This window comes from Solea senegalensis, linkage group LG9 (assembly GCF_019176455.1).
Source record: "Solea senegalensis isolate Sse05_10M linkage group LG9, IFAPA_SoseM_1, whole genome shotgun sequence".
Lineage (NCBI taxonomy): Eukaryota > Metazoa > Chordata > Actinopteri > Pleuronectiformes > Soleidae > Solea > Solea senegalensis.
The window spans coordinates 18011349-18026543 of NC_058029.1; the positions used below are offsets into that span (position 1 = coordinate 18011349).

General features: G+C 39.7%; 1 protein-coding gene across 1 annotated transcript in view; it reads left to right on the forward strand.

The window, feature by feature from the left end:
• Positions 1 to 3603: 3603 nt before the first annotated feature.
• The window catches only part of galnt1 (UDP-N-acetyl-alpha-D-galactosamine:polypeptide N-acetylgalactosaminyltransferase 1), a 38318-nt gene continuing 26726 nt past the window's right edge, over positions 3604 to 15195 (forward strand). Inside the window, exon 1 of the mRNA XM_044034169.1 lies at positions 3604 to 4307. The gene's annotated coding sequence lies outside the window, so the exon portion shown is untranslated. The remainder of the gene's footprint in view (positions 4308 to 15195) is intronic.

Sequence of the window (15195 nt, forward strand, 5' to 3'; positions counted from 1 at the left end):
TTAGAAGCAACAAAAAAGACAGATGTTTAATGACTAATACAAGGTGTCAGGCTTGTCGAGGGAGAATGCAAATAGGCTGTGTGCATCACATATTTAATCACTCCCTGTGCTCTCTGAATACAATGTGCATGAACTGACCTAGAAGTGTAGCTATTCACATCTCATCAAGTTGAAGCAGTGTGATATTTTTGTCATAAAAGTGACACACAGCTAACCACTGAATTTATTCAGGAGATGGCGGCGACGCAGACACAAAGCAATTTGTATGTGAAACTCAGAGAAAGTGGACTGACACCACATCTTGCGCATCAGATATTGGCCACAGTGAATCTTTCTCACAATTACACTGAGAACTGCATTGCCAGTCAAAAACAGAATTTACCACCTGCGTGAATGAATGGTCAATAAATGGGTATCAACAACATTCAGGCTATCAACTCTGCCTGGGCAGGAACAATAGTCTGAGCACTCCCAAGTGGTTCTGTTATTCTGGTAATAAATTGCAACATAAAATAGGTTATACCTGCAGTGAAGACATTTAAACTCTCCCCCGATGGAACAGGTAATAGTGAGTAATACTGTCGACATCGTGTTTATAGCTTCCTGGAACTGAGAGTCTCCCATTTGCCATAAACATTTCACCTGCAGTGGAAAAGAGGAGATCATTTTCTTTGCAGCTCCATTTCTTTTTCCTATTTTAAATGTTCAGCACTGTATGTCAAAGCATTTATTGGATCTGGGGTCAGCCTGAATTGATATGTTTGGAAGCAGAAGCAAATGAATACAGTCTAAGCTCTAACATACTGAACTGGCTGATTTTATTACCTTAATGTGTTCAGTTACACAGGAATATTCTTGTTGTCAGACAGTTAACAAGGTAATGTTTTCTCTTAAATGTTAAAACATTTCCTCTGACATAAAAAACTGATTTGGTAACATGGATCTGCTTTGATTATTACAGTCTGAAGAGTTCAGGAGAAAGATTAGTAGATAACTTAAAACTAGGGCAAACATGTTGGTAATCAGAGCCACTTTTCATATTCTGTTTTTATAATCAGTGAAAGATGACTGTAAAAGATGAGCTGCAGTTCGTTCTGAGTCAAGTAGACAACTTGTCTGGCTTGTGTGGTATCACTCGATCAGCTCCACAGCAAAGTCAACGTCAGTGGTGTTTAGACTCAATACTGTCTGTGACTTCCACTGGTGAGTTGAAAATCCTGATTTCTTAATGAAAAGCAGCCCCTTCCCTGAGGTTTAAAGTGCCACCTTTTGTTGTTATGTTGGTAAACAGGATAAACTGACTCATAAAACCTTGGAGGTCTTCACTAAAACGCAACACTATAAGATCCATGTAAAAATGCGGATAGCAAGAATCTGCATAGGGCTTTATGATTTGCTGAATTTTAGCTGTATGTGTTTTTCTGATTAATAAGTAGCTCATATTGAATAATAAATCTATACGTTTTTCCTTAGTGCTTACTGTAATTCCAGTCTTGTAATTGTGAATCAGCAGGATCATGTACAGTATAATAATTCCAGTGTTTAAGGTGAATTATAATGTGTTATTTAGAATTATGGGCCTAATGCAAATACAGACTGATTGTTTCTTGTTTGACTTAAGCTGATTTTGCTTTATTTTGACACCTGATCCCTGGTGTGATTTGTGTTCACTTATTATCCCTGACAAGTGATAACACAATAGCTGTTCTCTGTGCAGTTCAACTCAATACAACTCTCTTTGTATACCTGTCAACGGAGCTTCTCATACTTCAGATATTTGAGATCCCAAGACATCCTGCAAATCTCCCATGGATAACAATGAACACTCTTAAATGATCAAAATCGCAATGATATCAGAATAACTGCAATGAACATTTTAAGTAAGAGGCCACATTGTGTTCACAGATAAACACAACATATATCATATTTTATTTGACATATATTTGTATCCTTTAATTTATATTTTTCCCACATCATAAAGAACACGTACATTCACTGACCACTTATTTAGGTAAACACATGACAGCAACTCAAAGCATTTAGTCACGAGTCATGGTCAAGAGGACCTGAAGAAGGTAATTAAAATGACTGACCATGCCATGGTTGTTGGTGCCAGACGGGCTCGTCTGAGTGTTTCAGAAAAGAGGAAACATTAACTGAGCAGCAGTTATTTAAACAAAATGCCCTGTTAATGCCTGAAGAAAGAGAATAACTTACACAGAAATGACAGAAATACATCAGTAACTTAGTAAGCACTCATGACAGGCTACAGAGCAGAAGACCTCACTGAACAATTTATTATATGTACATAACACCAAAAAAAAAGTGACCCATGAGTGTAAATCGCAATTTATTTGATAAATGGGATAATTATTGTAATGGCTCTTTCTCAAGACCACCTGCAATACCCCTAAGCTCCACCAGTGGGCCACAGGGGAGCTTCGGAAACTGACACAATACGCTCTTGTGATTGTATTATGATATTTGGTTTATGATGCAAGAATTACACACCAGTCACTACACAAAAGCCAAGTACAGGAGAGCAGGGGATTGGGTGCCTTGCTCAGGGGCACCCGGCCCACCACCCTTCCTGGGATTTAAACCGGTCACCATCCAGTTATAGGGTTACATGGTGGTGTAGTGGTTAGCACTCTCGCCTTGCAGCGAGAAGACCCGGATTCGAGCCCTGGTTGGAACAAGGGCCTTTCTGCATGGAGTTTGCATGTTCTCCCCGTCTGTGCGTGGGTTCTCTCCGGGTTCTCCGGCTTCCTCCCACAGTTCAAAAACATGCAATGTGGGGATTAGGTAAATTGGACACTCTAAATTGACCGTAGGAGCGAGTGTGAGAGTGAATGGTTGTTTGTCTCTATCTGTGTGTGGCCCTGCGATGGACTGGCGAACTGTCCAGGGTGTGCCCTGCCTATCGCCCAATGTAGCTGAGATTGGCACAGCACCCCCCGCGACCCTCTGGTGGAGGATAAAGCGGTAGATGATGACTGACTGACCATCCAGTTATAAGCACAGTTCCTTTTTTTCTTGGCCATGGGCTGCCCAGTTCTACACATATTGATTTGACAGTATTGATTTCCTTACACCAAAATCAAATGATACATTTCTTAAGACAATCACCCAAGAGTCATATTTCCAAAATCAATGCCCCCACATGTCAGTCACTCAGTTTGAAAGTTATCTCAATGACATGGGATACTGATACATACAACATAATGTTTTTGTTATGCTAACTGATACATTTAGCTATATGCAGTATAATATACTATATATATAAGTGTATATAATAAGTGTCTATAAATACACTTAGGGCATGTGGAAAATTAAGTTTTTAGCTGTGCCTACTCTGTGTTTACTGAGCTAGGACTGTCATAAGATGAAATAAAATAAGCAGAGCCTCTCAAAATATGACACAGCACAAATTTGAGCCTTTAGATGAACATACTTGAAGAGTGAAACATGTCTTTTCAAACCCTGGATAGCAGCACACTGATAAACCGACGTTTGAGATAACGGTCACTTTAACGGTTTTCTGCCTGCACCCCTACTGAAAACCACTGGGCCACAAGTGTCAAGTCGTTTTACCCTTTAATCTTGGGCGGTTTATATACCTATGAGTTTGCCTTAGTATAGTATTACCATGCGGTTTGGTATCATTTTAGAACCAAATTGCAGCGCATTGATAATGGTGAGAGGCTGCAGATGTTCACACATGTGCATGCAGCTGTAACCATGTTCTGATTATGTAAAGCGGGGTGGGCTTAGTTCGAGTATTTCTTCCGGGTTGAGGTGGCGAAGGAAGGGATGAGCCGTGATGCTGTCTGTGCTTCACACAGCCACAGCAGCAGCGGCAACAGCCGAGCTCCTCTTTCTCCCTCCTCAGTCAGTCAGAGTCACACAGAGGCAGGCAGAGGCAGCACGTCCGTCCGTAGAGAGGGGGAGCTCACATCGCACAGCTGCTGCTTCTGACCGAGCCGACATCCTCATTCACGGTCTTATCACATGGATTCATCCTCTGCTCTGAATCCGTTTTTTGATACTTAACGGTGCTCCTGGAGTCGCGGTCAGTGTGAACCAGACATCATCAGGGGCTCGGATTTTTTTTTTTTAGCTGATTTGTCTCGACGACACGCAGAGAGGACCTCACCCCCCTCAACCCCTTCTCCCTCCCTCCACCACAATCGCTAGCTCGCTAAGCTAGCTAGCCCGCTAATTTAGCTGTGACACTTACTGGCGTCAGTTTTCTGTCTGCGGTCTCTTGCGCCATAAAGGCAAATTCAAGAGCTTCGTCATTCCAGGTAAGAGAGAACTATATGTGAAGACATTGTGTCGTCTTGATTCAGTCAAGTATTATCAACTGCTGGCTGGTTTCTGGTCGCTGAGGGAGTAACGTTATCCAGTGGCAGCAGCGGGCTGACGCTGTAGCAGTTCTTGTTGACAGAAGCAGCCAAGCAACGGAGACGTGATGCGACTCGCTGTAAAACGCTCAAAATGTATTTTTACTTCGTGGTTAACTGGACGCTAACTGCTGTTACTTTTCTAGATCAATAGTACTATACCGGTTTTGTTGACAATGAAGCACCTAAATACTTTTACGGTCATGAAATGTCGGGTTATGTTGAATGGGCCACTGCCGAGTTAACGTTATATATCACTTGCCGCATATGACTGCAGTCGTGAATGTGATGAGGAAATTAACAAAGAGACCCGGGACACTTCATGTTCACAGTGGACCATAATGTATTGTGGATGTCCTCGTCCTCATCTGTTTCAAAGCTCCAGTGTTGCATCACGACCTGGACTGCACTCGGCTTTTAACCCCTGCTTGGTGCCTGTAGTGTCTCCTATATCCTAATGTAGGTCAGATGATTTAGTTTAGCTTGACGCTTGGGAAGATTCTCAGTCATTGAGGTCATGTTTTCCCATGAGAAGATGAATGAGGAACAACTAAACTTGGTTGTAGGTAATAAGAGGCACCTCTCATGTCAGAGTAATTTTTTATACTATATTATAGGTCCATTATGGTCATCATTTGTCCATATCTAAGATGGTACGTGTGAACAATATGCTGACATACATAATGTCACACATAACTCTAATTCTTATTATAATGTAATTCTAATTACTCCAATGTTTTATGACCACATGGTCCATTCGGTGGCACACTCTTGTTTCAGTGCGTGACAATATGACAATAACTTTTAGAGAGGTTTTGTGCATTGGTGCCCGCACCTGCACAACCCACCACTAAATGAATACAGAGACATACACATGGGGGTGAACTCTTACTAGAAAAAGTTGCTACTGGAATGTGAGATTTTGAATGTTTGCGTGACTTTATAGAATGCTGTGGTCCAAGGAAAGTATGGACTTATCCATGACAATGTACAGGTGCTTTTCAAGGTTTCCTATACTTGGCTTGGTGCTAATAAAGAAATAGAATATTATCTAGACACCACAGTGAATCAATTTCCCTCCATCTTGTGCTGTTGATTTTAAGGGCCCCTTCTCAATCTGCCCAAATGACTTGCTTGATCAGTATGTGGCGGTAGTCTGTATTTGTCATTGAAAGAGGGATCATGTAAAACCTATTTGGTAGCAGTGAATACTCTTTTCACCGAGTCATAATGCAGACAGATATACTTATCATCACTGCGAAGATGTCATTGATTAACAGCAATGTTGATTCAACATGCTGCAGTCTATAAAGCTGTCAGCAAGGCTCTGCAAACACTGGTGATGGTTCTGTAGAGTTAACGTAAGCTGACTTTTAGGGAAGTATGTCTCAGCCTGGCCGCAGACTTTGTCGGATACAAAATAAGGACATAAAACTAAAACTAGGAACCACAAGGATTCCTCTTACCTCCATTTTGTACTGCATATTTTGTGGACCCTTTTCTCCTCTGTTAAACTGGCTAAACCCATTTAATGTAATTCAGTAATTTAGAGATGTTTTTTATGGTTTTGGTTGAAGCTTGTGGGTGCTAAGCTTTATATGTGTAAGACTGTGCAGAGAGGAGTCTTAGAGAGAGTGACAGAATAGAGAAGGCATGAGTGAGCATTAACAGTGCTATAATTATCTTGAGAAATGAGAAAATGGTTTCAATATCTATCCTTCAGGAAGCAACAGTTGTGGAGAAGAGCAAATGAAGTTGTAGGATTGACAGGGTACCAGTTAAAGGAAAGAAGGGCATGTATTATTTATCCCCAGTGTGTGTGTGTGTGTGCTATTGATTGTGTGTTTCAGTAGGAGAATTAGCTGTTCTGCTGGAGGGAAGCTGCTGAACCTTTGGGCTACCTGTAGGATTGGTCTGTAGGTGCCCGACTGTAAGGGATGTCCTGACCTGGGTTGCATGTGTCATGCTTAGGAGCTTTTCTCAGTGTTGTGTTTCTGAACTCAGTCCTGTGTTAAGGCATGTCTGTCTAGCACAGAAAGGAAATGAATCATGTTCCTCATTTCAAGGCCGTGGAGTCGAACATGATGCGTTTCCTGCTCAGTGTGTGCATTGACCATTTTCAGTCCTCAGCAGATTGTGTGTGTCACAGGTTTTTCCATGTTTCCATTGCGAGTCACTTTGATTTTCATTTTTGCCACTCTCAAGGATCATGTTATTAGAATAAAAAAGAAGTTTTTATTTTCCATGGAGGTGGAAAATTGACAGCAAAACAACACTGTGTACACTATGAACAAGACCTAAACCCACAATAAAAACACATAGGACAGTACATTTAAAATAAGAGTAAAAAAGTGAAAAAGAGCAGTTCAAGTGAATGTCTGTTGTTTGGTCACTTTGTTGAATTGATAATTAGATTTTTGATTTGAATTACAATCAAATTAAATTCTTCTTCCAAGAAGAGAATGGCACTCACTGCTAATTAGAGGTCGACCAATATGGGTTTTTCTGTGGCCAATGTGGAGTTTCTGAAATCAGGGCAGCCAATGACCGATAAGCCAATATTACTGGCCCACATATTTGCCGGATTTTCTTTTTTCTTCCATCTGAAAAATATAACTGCTGACAAAAAGTTGTGCAGTCAGCACTGCAGTGCATTTATATACTAATTTTTGGGTCTTTCAGCTATGCTGGATGCTGGCACAAGCCTCCCATTTATACGGGCTAGTACCAGCAAAAGGAGTACACTAGATGTGGCTAGAGATTTTCCGATACCATTTTTTCCCTCCCGATACCGATACCAGTGTGTTATAAAAAAAATATATATATATCATACTACGCCTGCATGACTGTGATGTAATGGTAAGGTTTGGCTCAGGTTAAACCCTCTGTAAAACATGAACGAATACAGCAAATGGACACCATTTATTTTTACCAGTGATATGTTATTTTGTTTTTCAGCTTGAACGTTTGTTTTGACTCTGGTCCAAACAACGCAGCACTGGCAGAGCTTCATGTTTCCATGACGACTGATCTGGAAAGGACGTGCGTGACATAGGTTTTACATGACTCCAGATTGTTAAAATGAGAAGTAACGCTAAACTTTAAAAACAGAGGCATACATACGCAGGACACAGGTACGCTGGTTAGTTGTAGCTATAATAAATTACGTGGTATTGGATCGGTGCATGGACTCCAGTACTCGCAGATACCGATGCCCACATTTTTGGCAGTATCAGAGGCATTTCCGATACCGGTATCGGAATCGAAATAACTCTAGATGTGGCCCACTGTGGCTGGGGTCAATTTCAAGTGTCCAATTAACAATGAACATTGAGGCTCAGTTAGCTTACTCAGGGGTACCCCAGCCCTTGGCCTGAACACCAACTGGCAACCCTTAGGTCACAAGCCAATTTCTCTTTCCGCTTTGCTACAGGCTGCATTTATATACAGTATTATGTCTAAATTCAATATTTAACATATGAAACAGTCATCAAAAACAACAAAAAAAACATTTTGACTCCGCAACATTTATCACATTTCTGAGAACTAAAATGGACAACTTGTAATAATTGGCTGAATAATAAATAATACTGGTAATAGAGTTGTTTATAGTCATCATAATGCTTCTGATTGTAGTTGGAATAATCATTACGAAATTCCCAGTTATAAAGCATGTGCAGTGCACAAACGCAACTGAGATGCTTTATCAATTTTTGTTTTTAAGTCGGAGATCATTTATTTTTTCCTCTTGATGTTGCTACAAGGTGTATACAATTGAAAGTGAAAGTTATCCACCCAGTGTGTATATTATTATTTGGTGTGTCTGTTTGTCATCGAGGGTGACTCTGGTGCATTTATTGCTCCCTGAGCTAGTCTGGAACAATAGCTCTATTCTGGCTCATGTCTCTGGAGGGAGGCAGCAGTATTCGGCGTTCCCGGCACTCTGTATGCCAGCGAGGCTCGGTTTGGGATTGGATTTCCACAGCCACCTGGAGCTCAGAGCACAGGAATGCCATTGTTCCTTCTTCCAAACTATGACCGGATCAGATACACATGCAAACACACATCATGCACATAAACAGGCTGAATGTGCATGTACATTCAGTACACAAAATGCTAGAACAGCTCATACAAACCTTCCTGTTCCCGTAAAATCAGTAACCCTGTTTTGCTGTGCTGTCATTGCTTTTGTAAATGGACAGTAAACCATCAGGCATGTGCACCCAATGAAACTTGAGAGCAGAGCACTCTCTCAGTGTTTTTTATTTTTAGCTTCAAAGCTTGGTAAATATAAGCTGAATCTTTTGTAGTTTTACACCTGATGTTGTTAAACTTATCTGAACTTGTATAGTGAGTGAAGAATTGTTTGAAACAAATGGCACAACTGCTCAAACAATCGGTCAGTCAGTTGTAGAAAACCTGCAAAGCGAAGAAAGTGATTTAGCAAACAAACACGGGGTTTGTCAGACAAAACAAGCTAGTGGAAAAAAAAAAAGTATATTCCGTAAACATAATAGTTACTTGCAGAGCAAAATGCAGCCACACATGATGAACTCCCTGACCTTGGAATCGTTAAATCAAGAAACAAGAGATCCCACTGCTGTTACATCTCTTGTAGCTGGTGAAATGTAACATTTGCTTAGTTTACATTATACTTGTCTTTTTCATTAAAATAATGGCTGGGCTAACAGGCGGAAGATGAATCCATGTTGCAGCAGAAATGGTGCATCTTTGGTAGAAATAGAGCAGACAACTAAGAAATTAGTTGTCTGCTGATGCCAACTGCAACAGGAGGTGACTAAAAACCCGGCTGTATTATAGAATCAGTTGACCTGGGAGAGAATGCCAATTAAACACATTCCCACTAGTTAAAAAAACAACAACATTTAAATCTATGATTTAACAGGTAATTTAACCATTAGGAATGGGCTATTGAAAACACAACAATTTATTCCTGCACTTTGCATCTATTTGTATGGATAATATGTCGGTATTACTCAAAGCCCCACTTATTAATGGAGTTTTGTCAATAGGAATTTTACTCTTATATTTCTCCCTTAATTCTGTGTGATCTCCAAATTGCTTTTAATTATGTCTATATTTTCCCTTTTGTTACTCATTTTGTCATGTAAAGCACTGTAACTTTGTTTTGAAAGGTGTTGAAATGAAATAAAATGCAATGTATTTTAGGGGTAAGCAACATACTTTTACTTATTTATAGGACCCTTTTTTCTAAGTGAAGCATCTTAGGTGCGCTACTTGTTTGTTGTCTTTCTCTCATTAAACAATCAATTAATTTAAAAGTTGCCTTGTTGACCTTACAGAAAATCATTCAGGATGTTGTAGCGTGTTTAGTAAGATCAGATAGCAGTGGCCTAAATGGTTGATCTTCAGACAAAGTGAGAGAAACGGGAACAGGGGGATGAGAGCGAGAGATAGCTATCAGCGGCATTAAGCAGTTTTTTCTCTTTTGGCCTTGCAGTTACAGTTGTGCATGTGTTTGTGTGTGCATGCGTGTGTCTTCTGGCCTTCCAATGGGTCACATTAGGGATAGAGTTCCATTGAAGTGGGTCAGCCAGTGCCACCAGGGAGTCTTGCCAGTTCCCTTCTCACTCTAGGGCTGGAAACAGCCAAAGGCCAACATAAACACATAAGCCTTGTGTGTGTGTTTCATGTGTTGTTTTTGAGTATTACATTTTTGTGTGTGTGTCTGTTTATAGACATTGGTTTTTGCTGCCTGTCATTCATTGACATTACATGTGTCACAGTACTTTGACTCCCCATGGACAACTTTGCTGGTAGGAGATTGTGAAATTGTAGGTAAATTTGAAGGTAAACAGCACAGCAATTCAAAGCAAAGGAATCAGTATGTTAAGACTGTACATAGAACTGTCAGAGCCTTTCTCACAGTCAGCTGTGTCTCCGTTGGATTGGACACTGTTTCTGCTGGCTTAATGATAAGGAAATAGGATTTAGTCCAGTATTCAGCAGCTGGGGAATTAGAGTTGTGCCAGTAGGTGATGATCTCAGTGATTGATGGTAGTTAGTGTGGGCACTGACTAACAAACTAAGCCCATGGAAGGTTTCTGGAAATTTACTGGGAATTTTCCACCCCTTTGCAACCCTCATCAGGATATAATAAAGACTGCAGATGCTGAAGTGGGGATGACTGTCACCACTTTGCATGATCAGTTCTTTCAATCATTGAATGAATTAAATAATGTATATTTAAAGATAACCTTATGTAAGTCAGTATCTGAGTGCATGTCGTTGACAATAATGAAACTGTTGGAGACCCCATTAAAATCTTAGTCATACTTCGTAAGAGAGGAAGACAGGAAAAGCAATGTATGGTCCATTGTAAATACATGCTGTTACTATAGATGTTGTTTTTGAAATCATGCTTAAGGATGATTGAATTCACCACTACCAAAAGTTAAAAATGCAATTTTTATCCCTCATGCAGATATATACAATACCAATGCTGTATGTTGCAAGCCTATCAAGTTTGGTTTACTTACAAAAACAGATTATGTTCATGGATGGTGCAAAGCTTTAAAAGTCACCTTGAACATCAAGAGAAACAAGTCAGCAGCTTGCCTGGTGGCACAGAGTAACCATATACACCCTTTTGCTTAGCTCCAACAATTACCTTCTTTGTAACTGAGCGGTGTTCCATATGTTGCTCTCAGCATCTGTTTCTGTCTGAGATATGACCCAACAGGAAGAGACATAGTTTCCATGGTGACAGCCAAACTGCTTGCCCATCCCCCCTCACCCTCCATAGAAGGAAGGGGAATATGTCTAAATTCTGCTGACTCATGGAGAAACGATTGTTTGACTCACTAAAACACAGATGTCTCCCCTTACTATGACCTGGAAGAAATGTTAATACCTTTTTTTTCTTTTTTCTTTTTTGCCGTGTTTCACATTGTTTGTTGGTGAGTGTGTCTTGGCTTCTCCCTCTGGCTTGTACTGCTATTTGTTTTGTAAAATTTCACTGTCATTTGAAGTTTCTCTACCATTTTCTCTGTCTGCTTGTTTTTTATAATTTAGCCTCAAAAAGAATATGACTATTTTGCAGTTTCAGTAAAAGTAAGATATTGAGTGTGTGCATTGTGGTGTGGCCAAGTTGCACCTGATCTCTGTAGAGGGTTACTTGTTCTCTGACTTTGACTCAGCCTTACTTCCCACAAGCTGCAGGCAGCTACTGTGTTGTGCACTTGATTAACTCATGCTGTGAACCTAACTTGGTGCAGGGCAAAAGCAGGAGTACTGCCTACATTTACATAATATAAGCCATTACCCATCAGACCTACCAGTAAAGTAGTAGTAATGCTGAAACCTAGAATGTCTGTAATTTCAGACAACAATATTGTTTTCTTAGTCACTAAACCACAGAGCTGCTAAATTTCTAAAAGCCTAATAGGGATTAAATAATGTTTTCTTTTTTAATCTAAAAAGGCCATATTTCTACCTGAATGACAGACCTGTTGTTTTTGTTCTTAGTGCTGCTCCCACATGGTGGCATTTACTACATAAATCACTGTTAAAAAAAGGACTTTGACTCTTGCAAGATCTACACCCATAATCAGCTGACGAATATAACAAATATTACTTGTTACATACTCAGTCTTGGTAAGGAAGGAGGTGAAAGATCATCCAACAAAATACTTTTAAGGGGTTTATATGTAAGTGACCAATTGCAACAATCTTATTTGCTTGCTGGTTTGATTTATTACTTTTTTTTCTTTCGCTGTTAGAGATGGGAGATGTGGCGTTCTGTATGAGTAGGTATGTAACTTCTACAAACCCAAGACTAAAACAGCAGCATCCACATCTACATGTCAGCATTAAAACTGAACCAAGCCTTAAAAAAAAACATTGTCTGAAACCTTTAAATCAATATTTTAAAATTAAAGTACACTGAGTCTGAATAAGGTTGTTTATATCATTAAATGTTGCAAACATGACCTGAGACAAATGTATGTTCCTCAGTAGATAAGTGTTTGTTAAGAAGAGAAGTAGATTAGGACAGAAGAGACATTTTCCTGCTGTGACAGGTTGGTTTTAGATTTGTTACAGGGCCACCCATCTGCCCCAGGCTCACCCAGAGTGCTGAAAATACAGCACTGCCCTCTGGGCCCACAAACGTCCCTCTTTAGCGCCTATCTTCTACTGGTCAGCTCCTCTGAATGTCTCTGTGCTTGTTTGTGCTGTTGTGACTCTGCTGACACTGATAACCATATAATATCAACTGTTACTCCTTGCTGATGGACTGCAGAAGAACAGGCCCATTGTTTTCTGTGTGTGTGTGTGTGTGTGTGCAGGCAAGCACACATGCTTGTGTGCGTGTCAGTGCGTGTGTGCTGCTGTTAATCTGCCAGAGGCCTGGATGTGGGTCAGTGTGGTTGCAGCTCTACAAAGACATACAGCGTTAGGATACTACACTCTATACTTACTGTAGGTGGCCTTTTCTCATATAAATTTGCTACATAACAATTCTAAGTAAAACAGGGTGAACCAGATTGTGCTTTTGTTGTTTTAATCATTCTAGCCCAGTGGTTCTCAAACTCCACCCCTCACCTCCTACCCCCTTAAAAATATAACTTCCATTCACATCTTACCCATACATGAGTATACACGTAGAATGTTTTATTAAATGAATATTGAGCTTCTGTCTTTTTTTAAAATAAAGAAGGAAGAGCTTGTTTTTCAGAGGACCCAGAGTCCAAATAATATACATTTTAGTAATTAACAAGTTCCTTATCAATTGACAAGTTAGTCATTTTGTTAAATCTGAGGAGGCAAAATAAAAAAAATATGTCAACAATAACTAAAAACAGGCCTGCTACTGCATCCATAAATGTGTCCATGATTTGCGAGCAGTGCAACATGTCTCATTTGCATGCCTTAATGGTCTTAACCCCGCCCCACTGCTCGTTATGACTGTACACAACCCAGTATTAGAACCACTATTCCAGCCTAACAAAGGCATCTAAAATTATGTGGAACTAGCCTTATAAGAATTTGATATAGAAATAGTGTGCAGACTAGTCATGCCTGTGGCTCATAGTAGATATCACCTACAGTCAAGACAGAGTTATTGCTGAACAGTTGGTGTGTGCATGTGTGTGTTTGCAAGTCTAAATGCTATTGACTTCATGACGGAGCTGCTTAAATTAAATATTGATTGTGTTTGCTCCATGAGGAAGTGTGTGTGTGTGTTTAAATGTTACCACTTTGTGTGTTCCTGTGAGTTGAGTTGCATGTGTATATTTAGATCTTTGCTCGGTTGAGTACTATTATTATTATTATTGATTATGCGTTTTGCAGTAGCCAATAGGCTATTGAGTGCAAGTTTAAAAAATAGCCTCACATGCCAAATCGCTTCTACTGGTTAGTAGTGTTGAATATAAGGATTATGGGGGGGCAGGCTTGCAGGCTCAGGGAGGTTACATGATGCTGCTGACTGCCAGCAACTGACCAACAGATACAGAATAATAGACCAATAAAGGATATCATTATAATGTCATTTTGTGAAATGAATTCTCTGTGAAAGAATAACAGATTTACTATTTGTCTGAGGCATTATAGAGTCGATACGTTACTATAAACTTGGGATATAAAGGTAGTGTCAATTTTGAGCAAAAGTAACGTTGTGAAACTGAGACAGTATCAAAGGACATGTATTCTACGCAAAAGCAGCATCCCTGAATCATTTTCATGTAAAATATTAAATTGAAAGAATGTTGGCAAAATTTCCCTATCTCAACCTTTGGCTGTATGAAATAATTCATTCCAGAAGGATTGTTTTTTTTTTTTATTATCCTGCTCAGTAATCCAACCTTTCTGTCAGACAGTATCAGTTGGGGCATATTTTTCATAAAAGTGACACTCATTTCTTTCAAAATTAATTCAGTCCCTAAATGCAGAATGCCAATTCAGCAGTACAGCTAATGTCACTCTATAAAATTCAAATATTATCTCTGTTGGCTGGAAATTATATTAAGCATGCCTTTTAAATTGCCATTTAATGAAAGGTATTCCTGTTGAGCAATCTATTAATCTTTATCCTGCCACCTGAGTCATCATATGTAGAAGTCTAACTTCATATTAGCTTCTTTTTATCAAATTAAGTAAACTGCATGTTTTTTGCTCAGTTTTGGCTGTAAACTGACTGAAACAATTAGCACATCCATCTCCTCCACAGCAGAGAATAGTTCACTTCTCCAGTTTCCTACATTCACCATAGTGGGTGCACCTGGTTTTTAAAGGAAAAGGCAAACAAAACTGATTGGTTTAATTGATGTTATGATTTTAAACATTTCAGTTTTTCAACTTCACATTGATAGCATTTAGCTAGTGTAACACAGTTGTGTTTAATCCACATTGTGCCACTACACTGCAAGTGTAGGCCATTGAATGCTGAGTAGAATTACTAGGAAATCTGCTTTAGATTGTGAATTTTGCTGGGAGCATTTGAGCTCACAGCTGAAGGCATGCATGCACTTAAGTTTAGTCCTGTTAGTAAGGGACATGGTAGCACAGAGAATACAAACTGTAAGTCAACTGTAAGTTACCCAAGTGACTGTGGCACTCAGGACAAAAGAGGGAAGGTGGTATATATGTGTCAGTGTGTGCGTTTTCATTGCTATCGTTCCCATTAACAGTGGTCTTTGCTGCTTTCTGTACCGTTTCCTGTGCTCTCTACACCTTATAAACAGGAAGTAGATCTCTCCCATTCTCTCCGTGACTATCTCCTTTTATCTGTCTTTTTCTGTCTGTT